Source organism: Bos indicus x Bos taurus, chromosome 2 (assembly GCF_003369695.1).
Source record: "Bos indicus x Bos taurus breed Angus x Brahman F1 hybrid chromosome 2, Bos_hybrid_MaternalHap_v2.0, whole genome shotgun sequence".
NCBI classification, from domain to species: domain Eukaryota; kingdom Metazoa; phylum Chordata; class Mammalia; order Artiodactyla; family Bovidae; genus Bos; species Bos indicus x Bos taurus.
The window spans coordinates 118,536,963-118,542,926 of record NC_040077.1 but is presented as its reverse complement, the minus strand read 5'-3'; positions in this window follow the sequence as shown (position 1 = coordinate 118,542,926).

Genomic DNA, 5,964 nt, shown 5'->3' with positions numbered 1-5,964 from the left:
TGAACTTCCAGATGTTCAAGCTGGATTTAGAAAAGGCAGAGGAACCAGAGATCAAATTGCCAACATCTGCTGGATCATCCAAAAGACAAGAGAGTTCCAGAAAAACATTTATTTCTGCCTTATTGACTATGCCAAAGCCTTTGACTGTGTGGATCACAATAAACTGTGGAAAATTCTGAAAGAGGTGGGAATGCCAGAACCTGACCTGCCTCTTGAGAAATCTGTATGCAGGTAAGGAAGCAACAGTTAGAACTGGACATGGAACAACTGACTAGTTTCAAATTGGAAAAGGAGTACATCAGGGCTGTAAATTGTCACCCTGCTTATTTAACTTATATACAGAGTACATCATGAGAAATGCTGGGCTGGAGGAAGCACAGGCTGGAATCAAGATTGCCGGGAGAAATATCAATAACCTCAGATATGCAGATGACACCACCCTTATGGCAGAAAGTGAAGAAGAATTAAAGAGTCTCTTGATGAAAGTGAAAGAGGAGAGCGAAAAAGTTGGCTTAAAGCTCAACATTCAGAAAACAAAGATCATGGCATCCGGTCCCATCACATCATGGCAAATAGATGGGGAAACAGTGGAAACAGTGGCAGACTTTATTTTTCTGGGCTCCAAAATCACTGCAGGTGGTGACTGCAGCCATGAAGTTAAAATATGCTTACTCCTTGGAAGGAAAGTTATGATCAACCTAGACAGCATATTAAAAAGCAGAGACATTACTTTGCCAGCAAAGGTCCATCTATTCAAGGCTATGGTTTTTCCAGGAGTCATGTATGGATGTAAGAGTTGGACTATAAAGAAAGCTGAGCACTGAAGAATTGATGCTTTTGAACTGTGGTGTTGGAGAAGACTCTTGAGAGTCCCTTGGACTGCAAGGAGATCCAACCAGTCCATCCTAAAGGAGATCAGTTCTGGGTGTTCACTGGAAGGACTGATGTTGAAGCTGAAACTCCAATACTTTGGCCACCTGATGTGAAGAACTGAATCATTGGAAAAGACCCTGATGCTGGGAAAGATGAAGCCAGGAGGAAAAGGGGACGACAGAGGATGAGATGGTTGGATGGCATCATGGACTCAATGGATATGAGTTTGGGTAGACTCCGGGAGTTGGTGATGGACAGGGAGGCCTGGCATGCTGTGGTTCACAGGGTCGCAGAGAGTCGGACACGACAGAGTGACTGAACTGAACTGAGATAATAAACAACACAAATAACGGTCTGTTGCTGGTTGTTGGGACTGCTTTTCATTTCTCTCTATTATAAACAATGCTGCGGTGAACATCCTCACTACTCTTCACAAAGGGCATCCAGTTCAAACCCCACCAGCTCTGCCACTTCTGCTGCTTCCTCTCTGTAGCCTCCCCAGTTGATGGCAGGGGGACAGGAGGCAGGTTCTATTTAAATCATTTGAAAAAGAGTAACACTATTTTGGAGAAGGCAATGGCATCCCACTCCAGTACTCTTGCCTGGAAAATCCCACGGACGGAGGAGCCTGGTGGGCTGCAGTCCATGGGGTCGCTAAGAGTTGGACACAACTGAGCGACTTCACTTTCACTTTTCACTTTCACGCATTGGAGAAGGAAACGGCAACCCACTCCAGTGTTCTAGCCTGGAGAATCCCAGGGACAGGGGAGCCTGGTGGGCTGCCATCTATGGGGTCGCACAGAGTCGGACACGACTGAAGCGACTTAGCAGCAGCAGCAGCAGCAACATTATTTTATCTGAATTTTCAGCATATCACTCAGAAAGATTAAAATATCATCAACAGGTATATACATTTGAAATATATTTTGAATCACATTGTTTTTTACTCTATCAAATCATGCAAGACATAACTAGTAAAATCTTTTTAAAGTGGAAATACTTTGTTTTTCTGAGGATGCAGCAAATATTTGCATACTGGGGAAATTTCAGACAGTATATAAAGTCAGCTGTTTTACTTAGCAAGGGAGGCCATAACAAAGTATCACGAATTGAGTGGTTCAAACAAGGGTAATTTTTTGTCTCTCAGTTCTGGAGGCCAGAAGTCTGAGACCAAGTGTTATAATGGTTGGTTTCTGCTGAGGTCTGGGAGGGGCAGTCTTTTCCATGCCTCTCCTCGGGCTCTGGTGATTTACTGGCAATCTATGGCATTCTTTTGTGTATAAAAGCATCACTCAGTCTCTGCCTTCATTGTTACATGGACTTTTTTGTATATATGTCTGTGTCCAAATTTCCCCTTTAATAAGGACACCCATCATATTGGATCGGGGCTCATACTCATCACTTCATCTTAACTAATTACATCTACAACAGTTCTATTTCCAAATAAGGTCATGTTCTGAGGTATTAAAGATTAGGACTTTCAACCTGTGGATTTGGGGGCACAATCCAACCCACAGCAGCAGTTTTGTCCATAATTCTACTTCCCTGGAGTAACTTCTGGAGAAGGCGACGGCACCCCACTCCAGTACTCTTGCCTGGAATATCCCATGGACGGAGGGGCCTGGTAGGCTCCAGTCCACGGGGTCGCTAAGAGTCGGGAATGACTGAGCGACTTCACTTTCACTTTTCACTTTCATGCATTGGAGAAGGAAATGGCAACCCACTCCAGTGTTCTTGCCTGGAGAATCCCAGGGACGGGGGAGCCTGGTGGGCTGCCGTCTATGGGGTCGCACAGAGTCGGACACGACTAAAGTGACTTAGCAGCAGCAGCAGCAGAGTAACTTCTGTTCTCAGTGTCCGTATGCAATTGGTATATATTCTTCTAGGTTTCCTTTACATGCATATCTACATTCACAAAGTTTATTTAGTAAAAAAAAAAGGGGGGGATTATATACTTTTCTAATCTTCTTTCAGTTAGAAAAATGATCTGGACCCCTTTCCACATCATCAAATACAGAATATATTTATGAGTGCACAGAATTCTATCTTTTGATATGCCATGTATGATCGATTGAAGAATATTTCAAAATTTTGTTCTTCCAATCAAAGCAGCCATGAAGATACTCATATGCTGTGTGTTTCCTTGCTTCCTGGCTTGCTGTTTTCCTAAGATAAATTGCTACAAGGGGGCCTGCTGGTTTAAATGGCCTGTGTTGTGCTGTGCTGTGCTTAGTCACTCAGTCGTGTCTGACCCTTTGCGACCCCAAGGACTGTAGCCCGCCAGGCTCCTCTGTCCAATCCCCTTGCCTGGGGATTCCAGGCAATATTACTGGAGTGGGTGGCCGAGCCCTCCTCTAGGGGATCTTCCCGATCCAGGGATGGAACCTGCATCTCTTAGGTTTCTTGGATTGGCAGGCAGGCAGGCTCTTTGCCACTAGCGCCACCTGGAAAGCCCTTAAATGACCTATTCTAGCAAGATATTTGGACACATATTGACAACCTGCCCTTCAGAAGAGCTGTGACTCTTTACCTTCCCTCCATCAAAGCAATTCCTCTACCATACCCGCTCACACTTGAGCAAGGACAGCTCTGTTATAGCAGCTGAAGCAAGATCTGGATCTTCCTGGTGTCTCTTTTTGTCTCACACCCCGCGCTGAATCTACCAGCAAGTTGCCTGAGCTGTGCCTCCAAAGTCTAAGCTTCTCTGACCGCTTTTCCCACCTTGGTTCATGCCATCGTCTCACCTGGTATCTCAGTGAACGGTTGCAGGGTCCTCCCCATCTTCCCCACCCCCGCAAAGTCTGTTCTCCCTTCCATCGTCAGAGCGCGCACTTTGAAAAAACGAAGTGGACGAAGCCCCGCCTTTGCCCCAAACCCAGATCCTTCATTCAGAATAATGCCCACAGCCTGCCTAGGAGGATCCAGACTCTAATCTACCAGGCTCTGCCTGTGTCCTTTCCCAATTTTTTTATTCGTGTGTTTGTTGTCATAAAAAACAGACATCTCTTTGTATATTAAGAATATTGGCTCTGTCCATCAGAAGTCACTGGTATTTTTCCACTTCAACACCTGCCTTTTTTATTGCATTCACAGACTGTTTTGATATATAAATCCCTCAAATTTTCCATTCTGATTTCTTCCTTGCCTGTATACTTAGACTCCCTTTCTCTTAAACTCACGTATTCACCAACATTTTCTTCTAGAATTTGTTATATATATAGAACATTGAAATTGTTGGTCATTACTTTTTCTTTTAATGTTCTCAACGATTGGAAGGTATTGGCTTTTCAAAACACATTTTAGAATGAATTTTCTACTTGTCTGCAAAACCCTCTTGAGATTTTTTTTTTTTTTCCGTTGGCTTTCCTCTGATTTGGGGGAGAGTCTACATTCCTATCCAGGAATATGGTTTGTCTCTCCATTTAAGCTTTATGGTTCCTAGGAAAGTTTTGTACCTTTTTAAATATAGATCATAAAACTGATCCCTAGAAATTCTGGTTTGTAGTTGCTTTTTTTTTTTTTTTAATTTTTTTTAATGTGGACCATTTAAAAGTCTTTATTGAATTTGTTCCCTGGAGGAGGAAATGGCACCCCACTCCAGTATTGTCTCATGGAGAATCCCATGGACAGAGGAGCCAGGCGGGCTACAGTCTGTGGGGTCTCAGAGAGTCAGACTTAACTGAAGTGACTTTGCATGCATTGAATTCATCACAATATTGCTTCTGTTTTATGTTTTGTTTTTTTCTGGCGTTGAGGCATGTGGGATCTTAGCTCCTCCACCAGGGATTGAACCCATATCTCCTCCTTTGGTAGGCAAAGTCTTAACCATGGGACCACCAGGGAAGTCCCTCTAGTTGCTTTTGGGAAGGAAATATATTTGCAGCCAGCCTTCTTCCTGGGGACATCATCCCAGGCCAGGCCCCTCTTCCTGCTGTTGGAGTATCTGAAGGGAAGGAGAGGCACATTTGGAGATGGAAAACTTAAAAGGCTGTGGCCATGCCCAGGGTATGCCAGCCCACGTAGAGCTTGGCACCTACCCAGCCTGCTTGGGCAGATTTGGTGACGCCCCCTGGTGGCCACCTCCAGGGCGATGCTTCTGCTAATTTTTAATATCACTTTCAAATCACCTCCCTGGATTTTCCTTCCCTGTTAGAATTTTGAGACACCTCTCATCAAAGAAGGCAAACATTTTCAACATTTTTGACTCAGAGAAGCACAGTGAAAGATGAACGTGAAAAAGTCACTGTAAAGCCAGATCGACTCATAAATGTAGCAACTATTTTTTTCATTCTCTCACCATCTGCTGATGAAAGGTGTCTTATGGGCTGGGCTGTAGGGATTTAGGCATGAACTAAGACAGGCAAGGGCCCTACCATTCACTTGCATCTTATGTTCTAATGAAAAAAGACCAAAAATAAACAAGGAAATAAATGTGATTATTCCCAAGAGTGTTACATACTTTAAAGAAAATAAAACAGTGATGTATAAGAATGGAGAGGAAGTCAGAGCAGGCTTCTCTGAGGAGGTGTCATGGAAGTGGAAGGTGGATGGGAAGGAATCAGCTCCAGAGGATGGACTCGAGATTATCCCCTCTGGTCAAATCCAGAGACTGTTGTTTTTTTTAAATAGAAATGGAAATTCAATCAGGAAGACAGTGGAATATATGTGTTTTTGTTGTCTTGTCCGTTTTTTTCATATTCACATTTTATGATGCAGCTGTGCTTCACCCACAAGGTAAGAGTGAATTTCCTATTTGTCTGCAGACCCCACCATTTATACTTGTTCAGGGAATGTGAGTGTTGGCAGCTTTGGTGTGGGAGGCACCTCGCTTTAGACCTTGAGCTGTCTTTCAGACTGTGCTTAAGGATTTTTTCCCCTGAAATTAGTGTTGACAATACAAAGAAGAAAGTCTAGGAATTAACAACACATATGTTGTGAGCTAAATTGTCACTTCCCCAATTCCTATGTTTAAGTTTTAACCCCTGTTATCTCAGAATATGTCAGTGGGTGGAGACAAGGCTTTTAAAGAGGTGATTAAATTAAAATTAGGCCACTCGTGTGTGTGTGTGTGTGTGTGTGTGTGTGTGTGTG